Below are 24,730 nucleotides of genomic sequence, written 5' to 3' on the forward strand. Positions count from 1 at the left end.
CTGAAAGTAAAAGTATTCAACCTCCAAGAACTATCACTGCAACTGCACTATGGGGCCTACTTTTATTTTATTTTTAAGTATGCATGATTCTTTGAACTGGGATAAAAACTGAGTTTTGTGCATGCAACATTAATCTTGAAACCTTAATATTCACATTTTAGCTAGTCTAACACAACCCAATGTGTAGTTCACATAACATTGCCACCTTATTTTCTTTAAATATTTTTTTAAAAAGAATTGCTTTGTTCCTCCCCTCCCCAAATCTGCATTATGTAGGACTTTTGATAATAATAAATAATTGGAAGTAGTGATCAGCCCAAAGCATAGAGGTCAAAGCACAAACATTTGTCCACCTGCCATTGTGCAAAAGTGGGAGAGCTATACATTCCCCCATATCATTGTTAGTAGCAGTTGTTCTGGGTGCCACAATTTAAGAAGTATATTGACAAGCTGGAACGTGTACAGAGGAGGGCAACCAAGATGATCAAGGGTCTGGAAACTAAGCCTTACAAAGAGCACTTGAAGTAGCTGGGTATGCTTCGCTGGGAAAAGAGGAGACTGAAATGAGATATGGTAGCCATGTTTAAATATCTAAAGGGATGTCAGAGGGAAGAAGGAGCAAGCTTGTTTTCTCCTGCTCTGGAGGGTAGGACTCAAACCTATGGTTTTCAAGTTACGAGAAAGGAGATTCTGACTAAACATCAGGAAGAACTTTCTGACCGTAAGGGCTGTCACCCAATATTGGAACATTGTCCCTCGGGAGGTTGCGGACTCTTCTTCACTGGAAGTTTTTTAGCAGAGGTTGGATGGCCATCTGTCATGAATGCTTTAGCTGAAATTCCTGCATAACGGGGGGTTGGACTAGATGACCCATTGGGTCCCTTCCAATTCTACAAATCTATGGTAGCTGCTGGGGATAAATCTGTTTCAAGCTCTGTCTGCAATAACTCTTGTGGTGGGAGCCTTTTTTTGGACATACATCCTTTTAAAGTGAAGCTCTTGTCATTAAAATACACCAAATTTATGATTCCTACTCAGTTCCTATCTGCCCTGGCTTCACCTACATCAAGAAGGGCTAGAAAATGTTGACATTTCATTGGATGCCACAATTTGACACCCACCACCCCTTTCATTCTAAGCAGAAGAGGGAGGCAAAATGTCTGCTGCCCCTTCTCAACAACAGATGAAGGAACATTTGTCCCTCCAGATGCTGCTGAACTACAACTCCCAGAAGTCCCAGAAGGTATTATCAATGGCCTGGGATCATGGAGTTATGGTTCAGGAACATCTGGAGGCACAAATGTTTTCCACAGTTGCCCTGGAACCTGCCAGGGGAATTCGCCCGCATGTAACTTTTCTCACTGCAGTATTGTGACCTGCCAACCACTATTTCTTTCTACAAATTATCTATCGTTATTATTATTAATGTGAATACTCTGTCCTTAAACAGGTTCCAGAGTTAGCTTATAAAAAGTTACAAAACTTATTGAAACAAAGCTATTAAATGGCTACAATATAAAAGAGCACTAGGAAATCGGTCAGTAAATATAACCCTTTTTTGACAGACTGTAATGAAGAAATACCGCATGAAACGGAATTTGCAACTTTTGTTTTACCTGATTGATCAAATTACATTAAACAACAGAGCTAGTAATGTGCTGCAGGGCACTTCATTGATGAACAGGAATCGGATGGAACATTGTGAGGGCAAAATAAACAAGATTAGTTCATAGGACTTCAAGACATAATGACTCACACATTCAGGAAGGGTCTGCTGACAATATATTTTGGAACAATTGGGTAGTAGGAAGGAAGCATGAGTGGGTGGAAGAGAAGTGGCTGATACTCATATGACTCTCTCTCTCTGTCTCCCTCTCTCTCTCTCTCTCTCTCTCACACACACACACACACACACACATACACAAAGTCACTGATGCAGAACATAAAGGTGTTAAACAACTTTTCTAGCAATGTTTCCAAATGATTTTAAAAAAAGAAAAATGCAACCATTGCCAAGTTTCTTTGCTAATGTTTCAGTAGCATGGAAATTTTCACAGCATTAATTTTGCTGTTTTCTGCTACTGGAAAAAAATGTGATTACCCTGATCTCCAAGAAAGTGCAAGTGTTCCATTTGTCTGTGCCCTGTGGCTAAGTGGGTACACTAGCATCACACCAGTGGCACTTATTGGACAGTTCCTGTGATGTCACTTCTCATGTGCTACAACTCCCCCTTCATTGCCATGCTATTTTTAAAACTCCATTTCTTCCCTTATTAGTTTTTGGGTGTGTTCATGTGTGGTGGGGTATTTGTGTGCATGTCCATATATAGAAATAGCTTATCTGATGACGCCGTTCCACTTCTTAGCTGTTCTGATTATTTTATCATTTGTGTGTTTGCCACCCTTTGGCTCCTTTGGGAGTAAGGACAGGGTACAAAACAAGCAAATAACTATTATGAGATAAAACATGTATAAAAATTTGTACATGTGTGTTTTTTCAAAATATGTAAATATGCATGTGGATTTTTAGGGTGACATCCAGTGGGCTTCTGCTTATGCAGAGTAACTTGTCCTTTCTCTCTTCCCTTTCACGGCTCCTTGCATGGATACCAAATCAGCTTGGGAGGGTTGGGGGCTCTCTGGGGCAGATTTGGGAGGCACAGGGGCTGCAGGGTGGGGAAGAGAGGAAGGGCAACTCCCATCACCCATATCTTGAGATTTTTTTTTTTAAAAAAAATAATCATTGAAAGTGATGGAATTATATGGGTAAAAGCCAGCAAAAGTGATACAGACTTGAAAGAGATGGCTTCATCCATCCCTAATAACTCCCCACTAGAACTACTTAGGAGACTTGTTTAAGGTGAGATGTGGGCAGTCTTCAAAGGACCATGAGGATGGCAGCGTGCAGGTAATTGACAGGGTTAAAAGCACTTAGATCCTTAGATCACCGTAAATGATGATGAAATAAAGCAAGCACCAGACTTTTCTTTACAGCAAAATGGTCAAGAGAATCTTGCACTGCTTGGTGCTTTGCGGGGAGGGACCTAGGAATTCTATAACAGTGCAAATTTAGTTTTTAAAGTAGAAAACATGCTAAAAGTCTTGAAAGGTCTGTCCATCATTGTTCTTTTCAGAGGCTTTTAAACAAATGGAGGAGGGGGTGGATTGCTGTTACAAAACATATAGTAAGTGAACTAATGACCTGCTTCTACAGGGAATGCACAGTATTCACAGGCACTTAGGTGTATCTAGATTAACAAATGATAAGGGGGGGAAAAACCCACGAACCATTTACAAAGCCATACTGGTTCTTTGTTTCCAGTTGCAATCATAACCTCATAATTGTGAAGTAGGAAGGGAATAGTGTGAAGCCACAGGGAACCTAAAAGCTTCATGCCATGTAACTCACCAGCTTGTCTGTAGCCTTTCAGTTCCACTATCTAAGTGCTACGTACTCTAGTTAAAACCTTGTGTTTATCTCCACTGGTCTCCTGTTTTGGGGCCTGGCGTTCATTACTTTTCTTCCCCCCAGAGGGAACCATATGTTAGAATCTAAATGAATAACTAAAGTAAATGATAACAGTTATGCACATTCCAGATCTAGTTAAGTGTAAATGTCTTTGCGAGTGCTCTCTCCCCCCCACCAGGCAAAATAATTCCTGCAGCATTGCCAGGTTTGGCTTTTAGGGTTCACAGCAACGATTGATGGAACGAAGAAGGGAAGGTGGATGACAATATGGCAGGCAGCTTAAGAAGTGACAATGTGCCTCCTGAGTTATGAGAAGACACAACACTCAGCGACATGCTATTGCAGCATCTCTGATGCACTCATTCCATCTTCCTAGAAAGCAGGCCTTCATGACACTTTCAGCAATCACTGATAACAAATTGTGTTCTCAACTTGTCATGCCCTTTCTCATGTTTTCTTTACAGGCTGGTAGTTCTCTATTTTAGTTTTATTTATATGCATATGAAGGAACCATGCAGTTGCTATAGTTTGCCCTGTTTCATCCCGGGCAACCCACATCAGTGGGAATCACTGGGAACAAGCATGCAAACTTGACTCCTCATGCTCCAACAACCTTGTCCAAAGGTATCCTGCTCTCTCAGACATCTGCTTTCTCTTGTGATTATTGTTATACCTGAAAATGCCTCCCTGAATGCCATTTCTCTTCTTTCCTTCCATCGCTTCTCAGAAGCTATCTTTCCCATGAAACCTCATGACATCCCTCATACTGCATGTTATGTGAATGGAATTCCCTGATCTGGACTTTGAGCAGTATTCTGCTCAGTATGAATCACTATGAATCACTAAGCTCTTCATGCCAAGAAAGATTTTCAAATTTTTACTGCAAATTATCCTTAAACTTGTTACAAAGAAACCTGTTGTAAATACAAATCAACACATTGCTCTTAAACAACCAGTAATGCAATTCAGTTTTCCTTAAGTTTTTACTTTCAGTATAGTCCAGGAACTCTCTGGTCCCAGAGAGAGATTCAGATAAACAAGTTGCTTCCTCAATATGCTGACAACTTTTGAGTGAGACCCAGACTCCCAGGAATGAGTCAATTAATTAGCATAACATTGAAACAAACATTCCACCCTCTTTTTGCAGCTTAACATCTTTTGCACATGCTGCAGTTCAAATGCAAACCTGCATTAAGTTTCATACACAATGCATACAAACATAGCATTTTATGCACATTACATGGCAGGTGTGCTGAACCTTTCCCCTCCGAGCCCTGGGGCTGTGTTCACCCTTGTTCAACTCTCTAGAGATCACATTCCAGTGGGGACAGGAGTTCAGTGCCAAAATGTAACCATAGCCACTAGGTAAAGGTAAAGGGACCCCTGACCATTAGGTCCAGTCGTGACCGACTCTGGGGTTGCGGCGCTCATCTCGCTTTATTGACCGAGGGAGCCGGCGTACATGTGGCCAGCATGACTAAGCCGCTTCTGGTGAACCAGAGCAACATACGGAAACACCGTTTACCTTCCCGCCGGAGCGGTACCTATTTATCTACTTGCACTTTGACGTGCTTTCGAAGTGCTAGGTTGGCAGGAGCAGGGACCAGACAATGGGAGCTCACCCCGTTACGGGGATTCGAACTGCCAACCTTCAGATCGACAAACCCTAGGCTCTGTGGTTTAACCCACAGCGCCACCTGCGCCCCAGACCATAGCCACTAGGAGCCACTAGGAGCTATCAATTTCAGTTCTCAGTTTCTCATTTCTACAATCTTAAATTCCGTTGTCCACATTTTAGCACCAACTTGCAAACTTTTAAAATCAAAATATCCTCATGAAAATCCATCAGATTTTAATATAAAATTCTACTTATAAATGCATTACTGTAAGCAGTTTCACCTAATATACACATTTCTGAAAACAATGGTCATGATGATTATGAATCACAGAATTTTTGTTATTATTCTCCTTCCTCCTGATTCCTGGAAGGAGAGATCTCCAAATATTTCAAAAGGACACCAGTAAAGAGCTGAAGCTGTGCATTTCCTTTTTTAAAAAAAGGTAATACAAGATACGTGAACTAACATGGCCACAAGTATTTATTCACTGACAGACAAAAAGGAGCTGGTTAAATTGCTTCCCAAATTGATATAAGGAGCAACTTGAGCCTTCAGCAATGCAACACAGTTGTTTCTTCCCACATGTGTAAAGAACTCTTTGGACCATGGCCTCAGTTATTTCTAATAGATGCCTAAGGATGGCCTTTTGCACACTAAAGGCTTCTAGGGATTTTTTAAAACTACTTCACAAGAACATAATGAGAGCTCTGCTGGATCAGAGCAAAGGCTGATCTAGCCCACCATTCTCTTCTCTACGTTGCCAATCAGATTATTCTAGAACTCTCCACAAGCACAACATCACTCTCCCCATCTTGGATGCAAGAATGGAGCAAGCTGCGTGACAGAGAGATTTTAGTTACCTCTCTGTTTGGCTGTGGATAACACAGCTGTGAGCTGAAGACAAGAGACTGCTCAGCATGCGGTTCAACAAATGTAGGTGAAACGCCGTCATTACACCATCGCAGTCAGACTGAGGGTTGTGTTTGCTGTGGAATGGTGCTGTAAATAGGTGAAGTGGAATAATCTCTAAATGAAGAAATCCGAGAAAATTAGAATTCTGCCTGGGGCGATACCTGACAGCCAGGAGGAAAGTTAAGTCAATCATGTCACTTGCTTCAACACAGTGGGAGCTCGGGGTGAAAACATTATGAATGGGTGAAACCTCATTTTGATAGTAAAATCTACACACATGAAGCTTGCTGTGTTGAATGCATCATATCGGATTTGGTTAGCAAACTGCATTACAGATCATGAGTCGAATAGGAAAGATGGGGCTGGAATGCCATTGTTTTTTGACCTGAGTGGTGGTGGTTTGCTCAAAGGTGAAGAAGAATATGTTCAGACATCTACCTAGCCTGGCTGATCCTTTCATGTAGCAGTAAAATGGATAGGACACACATTCTTCTTTCTGCCTAAGTTTGCCATATTCCAGCTCTGCAAATCTAGACAGGTTAATTTCCATATTATACATTTTTTGTCAATTATGCAAATCAAGTTGTGGGTTGGGAAATGGCTGAGCACCCTTCTGCTGATTTTCCACAATAGCAAACCATTGTGCTTTTCTTACATGTTGCATGGCAAAGTATTATTTAAGCCTCAGAGGTGAAATAAAAACAAATGCTACTTTAAATTGTAACAAACCTAAGGATGAGTAAGCAGGATTTACTTTTGTATATAAGATTGCACTGTTATTCTAACAAAGGAACCCTCAACTTATGTGCATATGCACCTGCATATACAACTCAGATCAAAACTTCATTAGCTTACCACGCAATTGTTTGATAACACTGTTTTGCCTTCCTTCCTTCCTCTTCCCACAGCCCACTTGTTTTATATGTGAAAACATATGTGGAGCATGACTGAATATGGTCATGTGCCAGAGGAAGCGGTCTCTTGAAAAGCATGCTTGAATGTGGAACAGAAAATGGTGAGGTAAGGGTTATACAATGCTAAATAACAAGCCTGTGCATATTTCTTTGAAACTGGTTCTGTCCCTGCTCAGATTTGTACACTATTGGAAATTCTAAGCTGTCAGTTACCTTGCAAATCCATGTTACCTTCCCATTTTCTCTCCCCGTTGGTCAAGTTTTGGTGTTGAAACATGTTTCATGTGTGGGAACAAACTGACTTGGAACATAGTCTACCCCCTAGCAAGCAACAGTAATGCAACCAACCAGAGGTCAGGTGAGGGGCAGTGTTGAACCACACTGTCCGCTACTGATTAGAATCCCCAAAAAGTGTCCAGAAATAGGGTGAAACAGATGGTGATGATTCCACTCATGAAATAGCCACATGGTTTATGGAGTAAAACATAAGAACACCGTCATCCAATAAAATGAAACAAATCATATCAATAAAAGCTGCAATCCCATTAAAATAGCAGTAAAATCAGCACAGCGAAACAAAAGCAGTCTTAAATGAATAAATAAAACCTCAGAAAAAGGAGGCTTTCCAATTCTTTTGGAGCAAAGAGGAGCCTAAAACAAACTCTCTCAGGTTTCAGTTCACTGGGGCTGCCACAGCAAAAGCCCTGCTCCTTGTAGAGGCTAATCTACTTTCAATATACAGTGGTACCTCTGGTTAAGAACTTAATTTGTTCTGGAGGTCTGTTCTTAACCTGAAACTGTTCTTAACCTGAAGCACCACTTTAGCTATTGGGGCCTCCCGCTGCCGTCGCACCGCTGGAGCATGATTTCTGTTCTCATCCTGAAGCAAAGTTCTTAACCCGAGGTACTATTTCTGGGCTAGCGGAGTCTGTAACCTGAAACGTCTGTAACCCAGGGTACCACTGTATGATGGAATCTGGGGCAATGACACCTCAAAAGATTGTAAATGCCAAGGGATGGCTGGGCATGCCTGGGAATGATCACAGATAAGACAAATCCATCACTTTGAATTAGGCCAGAATCTAGTGTAGGACCTGATAGGGCACTACATTAAATCCCAACTATCTATATAGCAATGTGTTTTGGTTTCTTATGTAAAAGATAGATGGTGTAACCAGCAGCCATCAATACTGCAAAGACACCGCTTGCTAATTTCGCTCTGGCATCAGTGGCAGTCTGGAATGAACACTTACTTTATAAACTGGAGCACACAGTAAACTATTAATGGTGGTGAGGAAATGAAAGAAGAATGCTAAAGCATGAAACCACTGAGATGATGACGTTTGCAGTTCACAACTGTGCCCCAAGCGAGCCTCTTGGAAATATTTGCAAGCAGCCTGTGCACTCCACTGCTTTCCCAATGTATCACTGCAGGCAGAAATAAATATTGATTGATTGCATGATCGGTGTGCATTGTGTTTTATACAAGAGGACAATCACAGACCATTTGCCAGCCCACCTGAGCTACACTTCATTCAAGCACCAAGATATCTATGGCTGACAAATGGAACTGAAAAGGTGCTGAATGGCTAAAAGTAACATTTTAAGACAGCAGCCTTTCATCTCCATCTTTCTCTCCTCTGCCTGCCTGCCTATAGTTATATATACTATAATATAAGTAGTGCTTTTTTTCCTGGGGGGATGCAGGGGTACGCATACCCCTAAACATTTTGTGAATCTAAGTTTGGCCTCATTGGGGGCAGTATTTCAATATGAGTAGAAAACAAAAGTACCCCTAAACATGCATATATATTTTTATAAAAAAGCACGAAATATAAGTGTTTGGTTTTGAGCAGACATGAGGACCAGGGTCCAGAAGCCACTTTGCCGTGTGTTATAGAACTTTGGGTAACTTTCCCTGCAAATGTTTCAGGGTCCTTTAGCCCTTCTCCATCTACTACCAATTCACGAAGCGTAAGTAAAAGTAGCCCTATATAAACAACACAGATGGAAGTGATGCTAACGGTACAATGTCAGCAGTATCCACAGATTGACAGCATGAGTTATGTTGCCAGATGCACAGAATGTTGCACTACTTGTTCTTTATAAACGAGACTTGATGGAGTATGTCAATGTCAAACTCCTTGCTGATTTACACACGAACATACAGAGACAGGCACACTGACAGTCACTTACGTTCCTGTGATCTATATCAGCTATACCATCTGCTTTCTGCTTTGCATGTGGTAGCGAACTAACTATCCTACTGTGCATGGTTATCACAGATTACATGCTGTGGAAGTAAGCGACAACAGTGTTCTCTCCCTCCCCTTATTCTACTCTCTCTTTCCCTATTTTAGTGTTAGAAAACAAGCTGTTTATCATCTATCATCCATGATGTACATATATTTGACATGTATTTCTGAAACTTGATTTTTGGTTTTTTCCCTGTTGTTTTTTTTGCTGTTGCCTTTGCCAGTGCAGCTTATTCACACTGATCAGACAAGGAATTTCAATCTGTGCTTAACAGAAATTCCCTGGCTTCTAGCACAGCTCCTCTATCAATTTCTGCACACCCTGATGAAGCTCTTTAAAAAAAGAAACCACATTTAATGCAGCTCCTCTATCCTCCACAAAGAGACAATTTGCACAACTGCATTTTCATCTTTGGGAATAATAATAATAATAATAATAATAATAATAATAATAATAATAATAATTGCAGTCACCTCATCAGGGCTGGCTCCAGGTTCCTACCAGATGTGAGGAGTCAGCAGGGCATGCTGGAAGAGGAAAACAATAGAAGTAGTAGTAGCAGTGGCAGCAGCTATGATCTTTTGTTGAGCACCAGGTGGCCACCATTGCAATTAGAGGGGAGGGGTTGTGAGCAGAGCCAGTTCCTGCATATACAGGGATGCCCCCTGCTTTTGTTACCTGACTGCCGCGCCGCATCCCCTGCAGCCAGCCAATTGGTCTGGCCTGGGGGTGGGGTTTAGCCGCACTCTAGCAGCCGTGGTGGCACTGCCCACTCATTTGGTCCTGGGAGGTTAGGCATTGGAATATGTGTGGTATGTTCAAGGGCAGGTTGTGGCCAGCACCTACCCCTCGCCTTTTGGGTATTCCTTTAAAAGGGTCCGGCGGTCGTGGATCCTGTCCGATGTCCTGCTGGTGGCTAGGGCCATGGCACGACCCCCAGTGATGTCAGGGGAAGCTTCCAGTTGTATTTGCATCAACAAACTCCTCCCACTGGTTGTTAACCCACTGATGACTCCTGCAGAGCAGGGTCAAGTCATGTAGAGATCATTTCATCCAATGCCTAAGCCAATACCACTCACATGCTGTAACCAATAAAGTGGTGGCCTTATTTAGCCCATTAACCTAAAATACATGTGTCCTTGTGTCTTATTTATCTCCAAGCGGGTGGCGGGTCCTCGATTCACAACCCACAGTGCACTAGAACTGTATAGCATTAATCTGGGGCATTCCAGGTAACTGCAATGACAGCAGGTTGACACTGAAAATGGAGTCCAGGGCAGCAGCAGCAGCTGCAGCAGCTGTGGTGGGTTCTTTGCACCTGCCTGAAGTTGCCACCTTCTGCCAGCAGCCTACACCTCACAATAAGGCTCACATGAAGATCAGTCTTCCTCCCAATGCACAGCACACCCATCATGCCTTGACTCTCCGTACCAATAGTCTTGGATCCAATCAGACCATACTACAAACTGCTTTGATCTATGAGTCTTCACATGCATCAAAAGCAACTCAAAGTTCTACTGGAATATTTCACATAATGCTTAATTTGAAACAGGGCTCACATTTAAACAGATTTCTATGGCAAGACTGAGTCTTACACAGGGACATAAGAACATAAGAAGGACCTGCCAATGGCCCATTTAGTCCAACATCCTGGTTTCACAGTGGCCAACCAGATGCCTGCAAGCTAGAAATTAGCACAGCAACACTCTGCCCACCTGCCATTCCCAGCAATTCATATTCCGAAGCATCTCAACATTTGTAAAATAATGCCCTGTTCCCAATTGCCATAATACCCTGGTTCCAAAGTATGATCTGAAGGCCTTGGTGATGCTAAGTGGGTCTGGTCAGTTCCTGGATGGAGGATCTCCTGCACACCACATGTATGCCCCCTAGGGGTTCCATGATGCAAGAAAGGTGGGAGAGAAATGTAAGGAAATAAAAATAGTAACAATGAGATTCCCCACAGATCAACCATTTGGAAGCAAAAGTTCAAATGCAGAAGGTATGAATTTCCTGCAGCCCTAAGCCCCATCATGTTTCATGTTAGATATTAAAGCCTTACTTCAAAGGAATGGAACGGAAAAAGGTTTACTTTTTGCCTCTGTTGCTGTCAAAGGCTTCCCAGAACCTTCTCCCCCTTTTTTGCATGAAAGTCAAAGTTGAATAAAATGCATAGAGGCATGTGGGGTGGGATTGTGTCCCTTGGTCCTAACCCCCCTCCCCACACTCATGTGTAGACAAAGCAATGATCAAAGCCTACCAATGCACAAACTGGGTGCACATCGACTTGGTCCACATGGAAAGGGTCTGGGCTGGAAGTCTGAAAAGTTGAAATATTCAGTTGATATTCTAAGGGGGGAGGAGGTTGAACCCCCTCCCCTCTTTAATATTGGTGGGGGGCAGGGAGAATTTTGGGTGTGGAGGAGAGACAAGCCTCAGTAGCATTCCTTCTGCTCCTTGAACTGCTGGAGACATTTTATTCCAATACGCCTCTTAGAAAAAATGCTACACCACTGCCTATTTCACATGTTATACCTGCGAAGGAATATCACATGATTAAGGGGGAAGCAGGGCAGTGCTTCTACCCTGACTCCTGACACTGCCCATCTCCCCAGACCTTCTCCCACATCCATGCTTTGTATATGGACCTCTGAAAATGAAAAGAAAACCCTGGGCATCTGCTTGCATGCCAGTTTCTCCTTTCACATATCTGTGATCTCAGCCTACAGGTGTCAGGTGGGAGAGCAAATAATGTGGCCTAACTATACAGTAATATCTAAGTCAAAGGCAACAATGCTTTTGAATACTAGTTGCAGGAAACTGCAGGAGGGGAGCGTGTGCTTGCGCTGAACCCCACTTGAGGGTTTCTCACAGGCAACTGGGTAAGAACAGGATAATGAATTGGCCAAATCCAGTAGATTCTTCTTAATACGTTCTCACCATTTCCAGCATTGCTTGGGATTACTTCTTTACCATGAAACAACACAGAGGCAAAGTCTTATGTGATACCTGTGTCAGGTGTCAGGTGACTCCCAGCCGTTAGGTGTCCTATTAATGCAAATCCATCCAAATTGCCTGACCAAATATGAAAACAATCATATTTGAAAGAATGGCCTCCAATGTTTCGGCACCTATATTTTACTATTTTTAATCACTAATGTGCAACAAGAAGCTTTTTATCATGTACAGGGAACTCATTCTTTTTCATTTGGTGACAACAGAAGATAGCGCATGTAAATGAGCTCTTCAGTTTCAAGTAGGGTTCAGCTCCTGTAACAAACACATTTTAAAAATTATTTTTGATGGACAGACCTTGTGCATGTGTCTTTTGAAATGTCTTTGTCTAACATCACTATCGGCTCTGGGGGAAGAATATCACAAGACAGGAACAGCGCTGGAAGGGACAGAAAGCTGACCTAGCGACAGCCAGCGCCTAAGGTCTCTTTCTGACCTATTTCCTTGTCTGGCACCTGTCCTTATGAAATCTCTCTCGGAAGATCTAAGGAAATTACACTTATCCTCTGGTAACTAGGTAACATAATCTCCCAAAGGCTAGCTAATTGCAGCCCATGATAACTTCACATACTCTGCAACTGTTAAATTTTTCATTTCTTTCAAATTATTGTGGATCAGTGGAGAGGGTATTGATTTGATTCATTAACCGATTCCCAGTTGTTCCAAGGTTAATGATTGCATGTATCTCAATTACATCTTTAACAGGTTATACTCTATGATTTGTTTCAGCTGCATTTGTACATGGCGTATGGTCCACACCTGAAAGCCTTCTTAGCACTTCATGATTTAACAAGGCATTTTCTTTTTCCCCATTATGCTGTGCATGCCTAGAAAGAGAAGAAAACTCTTTGGGAAACACTGTAGAAAGGAAGCTTTTGTCCAAATCTTGAATGAACATGCAGGGCACACAGTTTGAATAACACCCTTTATAAGGGCAGATGGATATAAGGAGAACATTTGCAGATGGTCAGTATTGCAAATGAATTCCGATTAAGCTGAATGGGGTAGCTTTTTTCTTTCTGCTTATAGTTGCAATTCAAGCTTTGATGCCTGAGGAGCCGCATGCCCATAATTAAGGAATATGTTTGGTGTGCAGATGATGTCTTAAGCCTTTGATCTCAACAGTGTACTGTGGTGGTCTATTCCTTATGTATGGGCAGGGTCTAAGCAAAATGAGAAGTTAATATACCTTCCCTTTTGACTAGACTTTCATTCATTTTAAAACCACCTGGAATTTTATATTCCAGATAAATAAATAAATCCCAGTGAGTCCAATGGAATTTACTCCAAGGATTGTATGCAAACCTATCCATGTTGTCTACTCAGAAGTAAATGCCATTGCAACCCAAGTTTCATATCCTAAAGCAAAGTCCAAGTTAAGAAACACATCTTAATGCCCATTTTGTTGCTCTTACTTGTAGGTGATATTGCCTAGAGGTAGTTATGCTATTAACAGAAAAAGAGTACTTCCAGCTTTCTCTCCTCCCCACCTCCCTTTCCTTTTCTTTAGAAGCCCAAGATACTGTAGTTTAGTTTAGTAACTAGGAAGCCAAATGAGTATAGTCAAGAGGAAAGACTTCAGTTATACAATCCATTAAGTAAAACAATAGAGCCTGCAGCTGAGCTATTAAAAAGAGTAGAGCAATTTTTATTTCAATGCCTACATTTTATTTCCTCTTCTGAGTGACTGTTAACAAAGGGCTGCTGAAAGGACTGGATAAAAAGTAGACGTCAGATGCAGGATCCATGAGTTAAACAACATTATTAGATACAATTTCATAAAATCTAGTTGCTTTTCTGCTACCAGAAATCATGTCCTTTTGTCAACTTGTGGTCACATCAGCACTTCTGTTGATATAATTTGCTCCAGCTGCAGAGTGTAGCTGGCCTGCAAATCAAGGACTAGAATAGGGACAGTCAGGAATAACTCAATAGCTTGGATAATGTGCAAATCACTACACATCTTGCTATTAGTATAGTTTATTTTCACTCTGAATATTTGGAGCATAAAAAATTTATCTTTAGCAAAACAGCCGATCTGACACTTTCACAGAGCAGAACAGGGATGCGTAGAATATTAGAGCCCCCTCCCCCCATGACCCCATATCCACACAGCACTTTGTAATCATTTAAGTGGGATTATCATATCAAAACCCTTCATTAAGTTTCATTGAATTGAAACCAAACACCTCATTTTGTATATTGTTTGAGGTCTCTCTGTATCACCGCTTGAATCCCTTTGCACTAACTCATCAAATGCAAGAAGGGGCCATTTTCTATTCCATACTTCTTCTCTTCTGTTTACCCCTTCATACCCTTTGACCAGAAGTTACACAGTGGGGGTGGGACACACACCATATTACCTTCACAGCAACAATATATTTCAAATGCAAGATGTAAAAGGAGATGGGAAGCTGAATTTTTAAAAAATAAAAATACAGGATTCAGTGGAGCTGAGAAGGAATGTATCAGCATAGTATAGAAATGAAGGTAACTACTTTCAAGAGAAGTTAATACAGCCCTTTCAAATGGGGACCACATGGAGAAAAGTTAAATTACATTTAATTTGTTCACACAGATTATTTTTTAGGAGGAATATTTAAAATATTGTGAACTTAATATGATATTTACATATTACATTACATATTACATTCAATTTATTTGCATGGATTATTTTTTTAGAAGGGGTTTTTCCAAATACTGTGTCCTTAATATGATATTCACGTCACTCAATCACGCATTGATTCACAGGGTGGAAGACATGTTACTGAGGGGATTTAAAGGATGGGGTGCTGTATTCCTATAGATTTCTGTGAGGGATAATCAGAGTTTTGTTAATATAATAGGTTGGGATACATTAATGGAGGATTGGCATCTCAATTGCTATATTTGTGATTGCTAGGAATGGACTCCCTTGCTCCAGATGTGATTTCTCTCTACTCACAAGGCACTGGGGACAAATAGCAGGGCAACACGTCACCCTCCAGATGTGACTCGATCAGCCCTAACCAATGGGCAGGGTTGATGGAAGTTGCACTACATCAACACTTGGAAGGCAATAGTTCCCCACATCTAGAGTAGTGGACAGCTTCACCAATTGTCTCCTGCTTACGAGTTACTGTCAGCCAATATAGACCTTTGCTCTGAACCAGCACGTCTCGACTTAGGAAGTAGTTTATAGGTGACAGCCATGTGGAAATTGCACTATACATCCCTTAACCCCTTCCCCCATCCAGGTCCATAGCATTCATATCTCTGCTTGAATTCCCACATACCTCCAACACAGGGACTAGACTAGAAAGCCATATCCGGCACCTACATACATGAACTCACAATCAGAAGTAGTAATTTAAGTTGACCTATGACACTGATGACGTTGTCCACTTCAGCACCTGTATAAATGCTGGCAAATCAAGTGAGCAGATATCAAAGGACATGTGGAGAAGCAGTGGCCAGCTGAAGCTCAACCCAGAAGTGAGTTAGAAAGAGTGAGGAGGAAGGTTAGGCTCGTTGTCTAATAATTTGCTCACCAGCCATTAGGGCACTGTTCCATCTTTAGATTGCACTTGTTTTGTGAGGTCTATAAATACTAATCCTCCCTCGGAGAACAATAATAAATACCCAATTCAAAGATATGAATGGGCTTAATTAAGCAATCAGGCTGCATCCAGGCCTAATCAGCTTCAGAGTATAGTTTTGTGGCACACTGTTTATTCAAGGCCTTCCTACAATGGCACAGGAACTTCCTACAATGGCACAGGAACACATGGTGTGCTTCTCATGGACACATGGCAAAAGGGGACATATGCATCACACAGGGAGGAAAGCAAGAGAAAGCTAGGAGCAAGTTTTTTATTGGTTATTGCACTTTTTGCTTAGTTAGGAGAGTGCTTTGTGCCAAGTTAGCATAATGGTAGGTTAGATATTGATGGTTTTGTAAAAAGCTTCTAGGATCCAATACATCGGCTACATAGGGCTGCAAATACTAATAGTCCATGCCGTTTTATATTATTAGCAGGAAAAGGGAAGTGGGGATCGTGGGGGAACTTGATTCAGCTCACATTTAAAGGCAAACATATCCAAGTTGCACTTTCCCAAAAAATATGTAAACCAAAACACAACCTTCCATTGAACTTCACAGTTCTCCGAATTTTGCAATGCAGTTCTCCAGCCAGGAAATGTATTCAAAAATGTGTATGCTGGGGTAAAGCCATAAAAAAGGACATAAAACAAGAAACAACATGCACACATCCAGTATATTAAGAGAAAATAATTTGCAAACCTGTAGAGTGCGCAGAATTGCATACAAAAGTGTGGATAAATTCACACTAAAATGCTGGTAAATTTTCAGGTGGACTCTCCCCCCCCCGCCCTAAAGCAAACTGAGGTGGAAATGTGGATAACTGAATGAAAAAAATGAGAAACTGAGAAAAATGAAATTGTCAGATTCATTCATCCCTAAATGAAACTGAATCTAAAAGTGGATTATGATGGAGATTTCTAATCAGCAAGTTTCTTCACCTGTGCAACAATTTGTGGGTGTCTAGACCAGGTGATAGATAATGGTTGATGCTTTAAATGATAAAGCTTTTAAAAACCTATTCCCAGATTATTCTTTTGACATTCATTTTTGAAAATAAGAATAAGAAATACACATGTTTTCATGGTGGACTTAAAAAGAAACCACGCCTCTATTCTGAATTAAACTTAGTTGAATACCAACCACTGAATCCAGTCAAGATGGAGGTGTTGTGTGTTCCAGGTTCTTGGGTCTGGGAAACAAAATTACTGCCTGCTCTAGATGGAGTTTGTACTCCCTGGAGGAGCAAATGTATAGCAAATGTATAACAATGCATTTATTTCTGAAGTGCATATTGCACAGGCATTGTGCTGCTTCTAGTGGCAGATAAAGTCACACATATTTGTGCATGTTTTTGGAAAAGTGGGGTGAGACTATGTCTCAGTTGATTTAATCTCTTCTGTAGGGGCAGGGAACCTTCTTCCCATGGGCCATGGGAGCAATTTGCTGGAATATTGGGTGCTTCCAACCACTGATGGGTGGTAGGCATGTGTCTTGCTCAAGAGGAAGAAGAAGAAGAAGAGTTTGGATTTGATATCCCACTTTATCACTACCCGAAGGAGTGTCAAAGTGGCTAACATTCTCCTTTCCCTTCCTCTACCACAACAAACACTATGTGAGGTGAGTGGGGCTGAGAGACTTCAGAGAAGTGTGACTGGCCCAAGGTCACCCAGCAGCTGCATGTGGAGGAGCGGAGACGCGAACCCGGTTCCCCAGATTACGAGTCTACCGCTCTTAATCACTACACCACACTGGCTCTCAAGGAGAGGAGGGAGCAGTTCCTATTCCATGGAACCCACTTCTCCTTCCCACTGCTGCTCTTTGAAGCTGCCCCATGCAGCCCCTTTCCACCTTTGACGTAGGAAGTGGAAAGGAGCTTTAAAAGCCCTTTACCGTCCTCCCTACATACTCCTTCCAAAATCAGGGGTAAGAAGGAGAAGCATTTGGGAGGATTGCAAAATGCTCTGTAATTCTCCCCATGTTCTCCTTTGCATCTCTGACATTTGAGGTGCAAAGCAGAAGGTCAAGGGATATCACAAAACCCTTTATTCTGCTCCTCCTTTCAACCAACAGTGTCATAGCTTGGAAACATTGCCATGGGGTGGGCTTTGCAAGCATTCCTGTGCTCCGACTTTCAACCTTCAATGTTGCAGGCTAAAAGGGAGGAGCATGGGGAAGGATTGACATCCCCAACTTGTGGGGCTGATACCTGATTTTGTCCACCACTAGTGCAGAAAGTGAGAGAAGGAAGCCTGCATTTTGGGAACTACCAAATACATTATTCATCTCACTATTGGCTCAATAATGATTATGCAAATTATGTAAGTCAGGAGGACACACGTATTATTTTCAGATTTAAAGCAACTGCAGCAGCAAAACCTGATCACATTCACTAGATTGATTTCATTTCAGGGCATGAGATGATGAAGAAGAAATCTCCTCCCCTGTTTCTGTTTTTATCAGAATTCTCTGACAACCCTACTTACAACATTCCTGTACCAAGAACTGGGCAAAGTGTAATTGGTAAAGTGGCTCCCAAAGAGAGAAAATGCATTTCAACTGTACTTTGTGGCCTTTGATTCTGTTTGCGTGTACAAAAAGTCTATGGCTGATCATTGTTAAAGTTTGAATACATTCTTGCAAGCCAGCAAAATGTACAAAGCATGGACAAGCGATGATGTAAACACACATGCTTTGCTGTCCAAAATTATGTATCCTCTCTTGTTTGGTCTGTGTCTAGAAATGGCCTGGCAACCAAACTAGCTACATTTTCCCGTGGTTTCCTCTTCTAAAAGGAAAATGTTGCCCCCCCCATCCTGCTAAAATTAAAAGAAAAAGACACTGTATTGGGGAAATAGTTCTCTTTTTGATTCACAATAGCCCATCTTTCATTTTCTCCACGAAAGGCCAGTGAGAGGGTATTGATCTAGAAAGTCGCTGGCTGTTATGGTTTTCTATGAAGCAAAACTTGAGATTTGGTCAGCTGACACACACACATAAAGAATCTCTATGAACAGTGAATGAGCAACTGCTGGGATCTGGTTTCGTAAGGTGTAGGACCTGCAGTGCAAAGAGAAATTAATGCTTTTCGATCACCTCAAATTCAAAAGAATCATAGTATGAAAGATGGGAATGAGATTATTGCTAGTTTGCAAGCTGGTCTGCTAGTTTAGGAAATGCTTTTACTGGCAGTAGGTGATTCTTGTAAAAGATAATGCTTTGTGCAAAAAAGAAAAAAAAAGCTTTTCATACCTTTTAATTTTATTGCCTTTCCTTCCTGCTTCCTGTAAGCTCATAATAATACAGCAGAGATGTCAGCTGGCCACAAGAATATGCTGGGGAAGAGAGTCACTCTGGTGGGACATTTTTGACGTGCAGAAAAAAAGAAAAGGGAAAACCAGCTCCCAAGTGCCACAGAACTCTTGGGGCTGAACATAATCACAGAGCTGATGATGAAGGAATCCAGGACAGAAAAGAATTTGGAACCCTTTATGTTATTCCATCAGTTGTTTTGTCTGGTTGAAAGAACTTATCGGATTGTTCTCCCTTTTGTTTTATTTTGCATATGGTTCTCTTCACTGAGTTTATTGGAAACAAAGCGCAGTAGCACAGACAAAGCACCAGAAGGGACAGCACTTGTTCAAACTTTGCAAAAAAGAGAGAGGATCATTTATAAAAATTAGCACTGAAACTTTGGCAGCTGGCCTGCAAGTGGTTTCATCATTCTCTTCTCCCTACTCGATGGTAAAGCTTGGTTCAGTTGCTGGAGAGCAGGCATGGGACACTAGGCGTTCAGATCTGTTTGCAGCTACACAGTTGTCAACGTGCCTTAGTTCTGCTCATCTATGAAATGGATATTATAATTGCCTCATTTTTGTATGCAAAAGATTAATGCATTGAGTTTTGCCTAGCTTCAACAAGGCATTTGTTTTGACAAGACCACCCTAAATTCAAAACACAAAATCAAATGCAAGTGGTAGCATAAGTACCTCAGGAAACTGGTCGGTTAGGGGAGAGAGAAGGCTCCTCTGCTATGTTATTTATCTCTATTGTATTTAACTGCTCACGTGACAAGGCGTCTGTGGCGCAATGGTTCAGTTTTTTTGGCTGTTAACCAGAAGGTTGGCCGCTGTGGGCAGGATTTCTGTGTTGCAGGGAATTGAACTAGATGACCCTCTGGGTCCCTTCCAATTTTACGTTTCTATGATCCTATGAACCATGTATCATAAGTTTCCTTCTCTGGAACTATATTTTTCATGTGAGTAGTCCACTGGTAGTACCTTCCCAGTTGTCCCTCTTAGTTCTGCTGGACTCTCAGTGATGTTTGATACTATTGGTCATGGTATCTTTCTGGAACATCTGACTGAGATAGGCCTCAGATGTACTGTTTATGGTGGTTCCAGTGCTTCCTTGACAGTTGACACATGGTGTCATGATATTGCCCTCCATACTGTTAAATGTCTACATGAAATGTCTGGGAGATATTATCTGGAGATTTGGAGTGTGTTGTCCTTAAGTTGCAGGTGACACACAGCACTGTTTCTTCTTTTCATCAGATTCCAGGAAAGTGGTTGGTAGATATTATTTTGGTTGAGCTGTGGAATAGGAATCCACTCTGTTTTGAACAATATTGCACTCCCCTTAAAAAAACAAGTTCCCAGTTGGGGGGTACTTTGGGATCTGTCTCTGCACATGGACATGTGACATCAACAGAACAACCCTAAACATTGAACTGAGATCTATGGCATTTGTTTCATTTCAGCTATGTAAAGGTTGAATTCAGCGGAGTCAGTAGGGACTTGACTTAACTAGAATTTTAAAGGGGTGCAGCCAACCTATGTAAATATTATCACCTTGCTATTTAGAAAATCATCATTTACCTTCTTTTAAATTTCGTTTCACCCAAAACTCATTTCTTATCTGCCTGACCTGCTAGGACACTTACCCTTTCCTTTCCCAGACATCCTGCTTTGGTTACAGATAGGTAGCCGTGTTGGTCTGCCATGATACCCAGAGAGAACTTGCTGCAAGACAGACCCAAAAAAGAAAATAACAGAACACCTCTAGTCATCACATACAGCTCCCAAGTTAAAACAGTACAACGCATCATCAGAGATCTACAACCTCTCCTGGACAATGACAGTTCTCTTTCTCCAGCTCTGGGAGGAAGACCTTTCATTGCCTACAGACAGCCACCCAATCTTAAACAACTCCTAACCCACAATAATACTACAACCAGACTTAACACGGACACTGGCACCAGAGCCTGCAATAAACCCAGATGCCAACTTTGCTGCCACATACACGCGGACAACACCATTACTGGCCCCAACAACATCACACATACCATCTCGGGACTATTTAATTGCTCATCGTCTAACATTGTGTATGCCATCAAATGCCAACAGTGTCCTTCAGCTCTCTATATTGGACAAACAGGCCAAACCTTACGCCAAAGAATAAATGGACATAAATCTGACATCAGGAATCACAAGACAGAGAAACCAGTAGGAGAACACTTCAATCTCCCAGGACATTCTATGCAAGATCTCAAAGTAGCTGTTCTATTACAAAGGAATTTCAGAAATAGACTGGAAAGAGAAGCTGCTGAATTGCAACTTATTACCAAATTTAAAACCATGGAGAGACCTGGTCTGAACAAAGACATTGGATTCTTATCTCATTATACATGACAAAGCCATTTTTCACCATCTCACCCCTTGCTTTTTCCTGTAAGACCTATTGCAGTCAGTAAGAGTCATCAACAGGCTCATCACAGCTATCTGCCAATCACCCAATCCCACCACCCTTCTGAGCAATACCCCTCCCCACCTTCTCACTATATAGAAGGGTCTGGTGACTTCTGTTTCAGTGTATCTGAAGAAGTGTGCATGCACACAAAAGCTCATACCAAGAACTAACTTAGTTGGTCTTTAAGGTGCTACTGGAAGGAATTTTTTTATCCTGCTTTGGGTGAGTGGAGAAGCTGGAGAATAAAACTGGGATTCACAGGTATGGGTAGAATAAGACCCTTGATCCTTTGGACTCTCCAATTAGAGCTATGCAGCTCAGTCTTAATATGTCTACTCAGTAGTAAGTCCTATGGAATTCAGTGGCACTCACTCCCATGTAAATGGGGTTAGGATTGCACTTAAAAGCCTGGATTTCTGGAAGCTTGGAACTTTAATAAATAAACAGCAACATTAGAAACCTCGCCCACAGCTAGCAATTAGCTGTTTTCTTTTTAACCCACATAGGAGCGTCCAATTTTCTTTGAGGAACATTTCTAGAGATGGATGAAGGGTGATATATTTATAGTAGGCGTTTAGGGTGTCTCTTACAAAATCATCAGATTAGTGAAATACCCCAAATCACAAAGTCTACTATGTACCTGAAGGAAACATTTATTTGGAAATGTGTACATTTGTATATATTTATACACAAACACTCTTCTTCAAATGGAGTAAGCAGTGGGAAGACATGTATAAACGTGTCGTCTTTTCACATATATCTGCAACATCTGGGCATGGCTTGTTGCTACATGAATTCACAAGATTAACCAAGTTTCCATACAGTGCTAAAATGTTGGGTCTTCCTATAGATATCAATCCCTGCTATAGAGAATGAAAACATGGCAAAGCAGTACTTCACATGTAATCTGGGTACAATTTATCAAGCAAATATGTGCAAACCAGACATTCAGGGGAGATCAGTCGAAGAACCAATATGTGTCTGGATATCGTTCAGGCTTTCCTGAGATACTTTGCTTTTATTCAGGAATATTAATGCACAGACAAGGATGGACTGATTAGCCCATTTCCTGTCCATGGCAATCTCACATGTGTTCATTCACTAGTCTCTTCTTGTCCCATTTCTGCATTGAATTGGAATAAAAAATAAAAAATCTGCAAAAGCAAAAACTGTATTTAAACCGTGTCACAAAATACATGCTTAATATTTTTATCTGAATGTACATATTTCTCAATGTACCTTATTCCAAGGCACACATTTTATGTGCATTTTTTGCACGTCACTTGCTTTTTTTTAGCCAAGCATGGTATCACAAAATTGGGAAAAGTGAGAAATTCAAAAAATAGTTATTTATCAGTCCACATGTTAGTCTGTGAGGGGTAAAACCAGGGCAGTTCGCATCAGAATTTACCAAAATAGAATTTCTCATGCATTCCTGTGCACAGATTGAGGCTTTGTTCATTATAAATTAGTTTGTCCTATCTTCTGAAATTGCCAGTATGCAATTTTCAGTAATCCTGAAAGAAAATCTTAGACTAGGAGAAGATGGGGGGAGTTGAGCAGTGTTGCGTAGGTGGTTTTGATTAGAGTTGGCAGCAATTTAAAACAAGATGCATCTTCCAGAAGAAAAGATAATTTCATTCAGGGAAAATAATGATAAGACCTTTAAAAAGGGATCAACAAATTAATTGAAAAGGAGTGTTTTTAAGAGGAGAAGGGCAGATTTTTTTTAAAAAAGACCCAAGTAGCAGGCACTTATTCCCACTGAGTTTAATGTGGATTTAAGAGTATAACTGTCTTCTGTGATTGAGAAAATTGCCCCCTGCATTCCAAGCCATTTCAGACTTCACTTGATCTTCCATTTCCTCCATTTCAATGCTACAAGGTTGACTCGTTATGCTTTTACATTCTTGCTCTGTTGTTATTGCATTGCTATGCATGATCGCACTTTTATGATTTTTGTTGTTCTTACTGTAAGCCACTAAGAGAACTTGTTCATCGGGCAGATGTCAATACTATTGGCTATCAAATTTATAAATTAATATGAAAAACTTTTCTTTCTTTCTTTCTTTCTTTCTTTCTTTCTTTCTTTCTTTGCCTGTCCCTACAAAACATCAACATATTCTTCTGATTATGATGTTGGGGTAGAATTAGAAAATTTTCCAAAATATCTATCCATTTAATTACTTATTTGATTATTTTTCTGTTTCCTTTACAGAGCACATAGTTAAGGTTCACAATAATTCCCACCGACATGGGTGGCACTGTGATCTAAATCACTGAGCCTCTTAGGCTTGCTGATCGGAAGGTTGGCAGTTCGAATCCACGCAATGGGATGAGCTCCCGTTGCTCTGCCCCAGTTTCTGCCAACCTAGCAGTTTGAAAGCACACCAGTGCAAGTAGATAAATAGGTACTGCTGTGGCGGGAAGGTAAATGGAGTTTCCATGAGCTCTGGCTTCCGTCATGGTGTTCCGTTGTGCCATAAGTGGTTTAGTCATGCTGGCCACATGACCCAGAAAGCTGTCTGTGGACAAACGCCAGCTCTCTCTGCCTGAAAGTGAGATGAATGCCAGCCAAGAATTATGTATAAGTTACTAACGGATGCAAAAGAAAGAGGCGGCTTCGCCCTGCCAGACTTGAAATTATATTATGAAGCTTCATGTCTCTGCTGGTTGAAAGAATGGATAAAGTTAAAAAATACTGAGTTATTGGACTTAGAAGGTTTTGATAACAGATTTGGCTGGCACGCATATCTATGGTGTGAGAAAAGAAAGATTCATAAAAGGTTTCGAAAACCACATCTTTAGAAGATCTCTCATAGAAATATGGGAGAGATATAGAAGTTTATTAGAATCAAGAACTCCCCACTGGCTATCTCCGCTAGAAGTTATGAGTCTTAAGAAAGTCAATATGAGGGGGAACTGGATTACATATAAAGAATTGATTATAAAGGAAGGAGGAAAATGGAAAATGAAATCCTATGAAAAAGTGAAAGTGTGTGTGTATGATTGGTTGCATTATTATCAGGTTAACGAAATGTTTAAAAAGGACCTAAAAGAAAGAGGTTATGAGGAAAAAGAATTGAAATTTCAAATAGAAATAATAAGCAATGAAAATAAAATTTTGTCCAAGATGTATAAAATCTTGCTAGAATGGTATACAAAAGACGAGGAAGTTAAATCAGTTATGATACACTGGGCCAGAGATTTGGGT

At 41.1% G+C, this 24,730-nt stretch overlaps 1 protein-coding gene and 1 long non-coding RNA gene across 2 annotated transcripts in view; one reads left to right on the forward strand and one right to left on the reverse strand.

The window, feature by feature from the left end:
- Positions 1–24,730, forward strand: part of MBLAC2 (metallo-beta-lactamase domain containing 2) — a 643,282-nt gene that overhangs the window by 403,750 nt on the left and 214,802 nt on the right. The gene's annotated exons all lie outside the window — the stretch shown is intronic.
- LOC307226537 lies at positions 5,955–19,184 on the reverse strand. The gene is made up of 6 exons (XR_013843485.1): positions 19,018–19,184; positions 12,945–13,012; positions 12,358–12,440; positions 9,644–9,697; positions 6,386–6,530; positions 5,955–6,114 (listed from the first exon to the last, which is right to left on the reverse strand). It is a non-coding gene; the product is annotated as an uncharacterized lncRNA (long non-coding RNA).

Source organism: Podarcis cretensis (genome assembly GCF_951804945.1).
Source record: "Podarcis cretensis genome assembly, chromosome: 11".
NCBI lineage: Eukaryota > Metazoa > Chordata > Lepidosauria > Squamata > Lacertidae > Podarcis > Podarcis cretensis.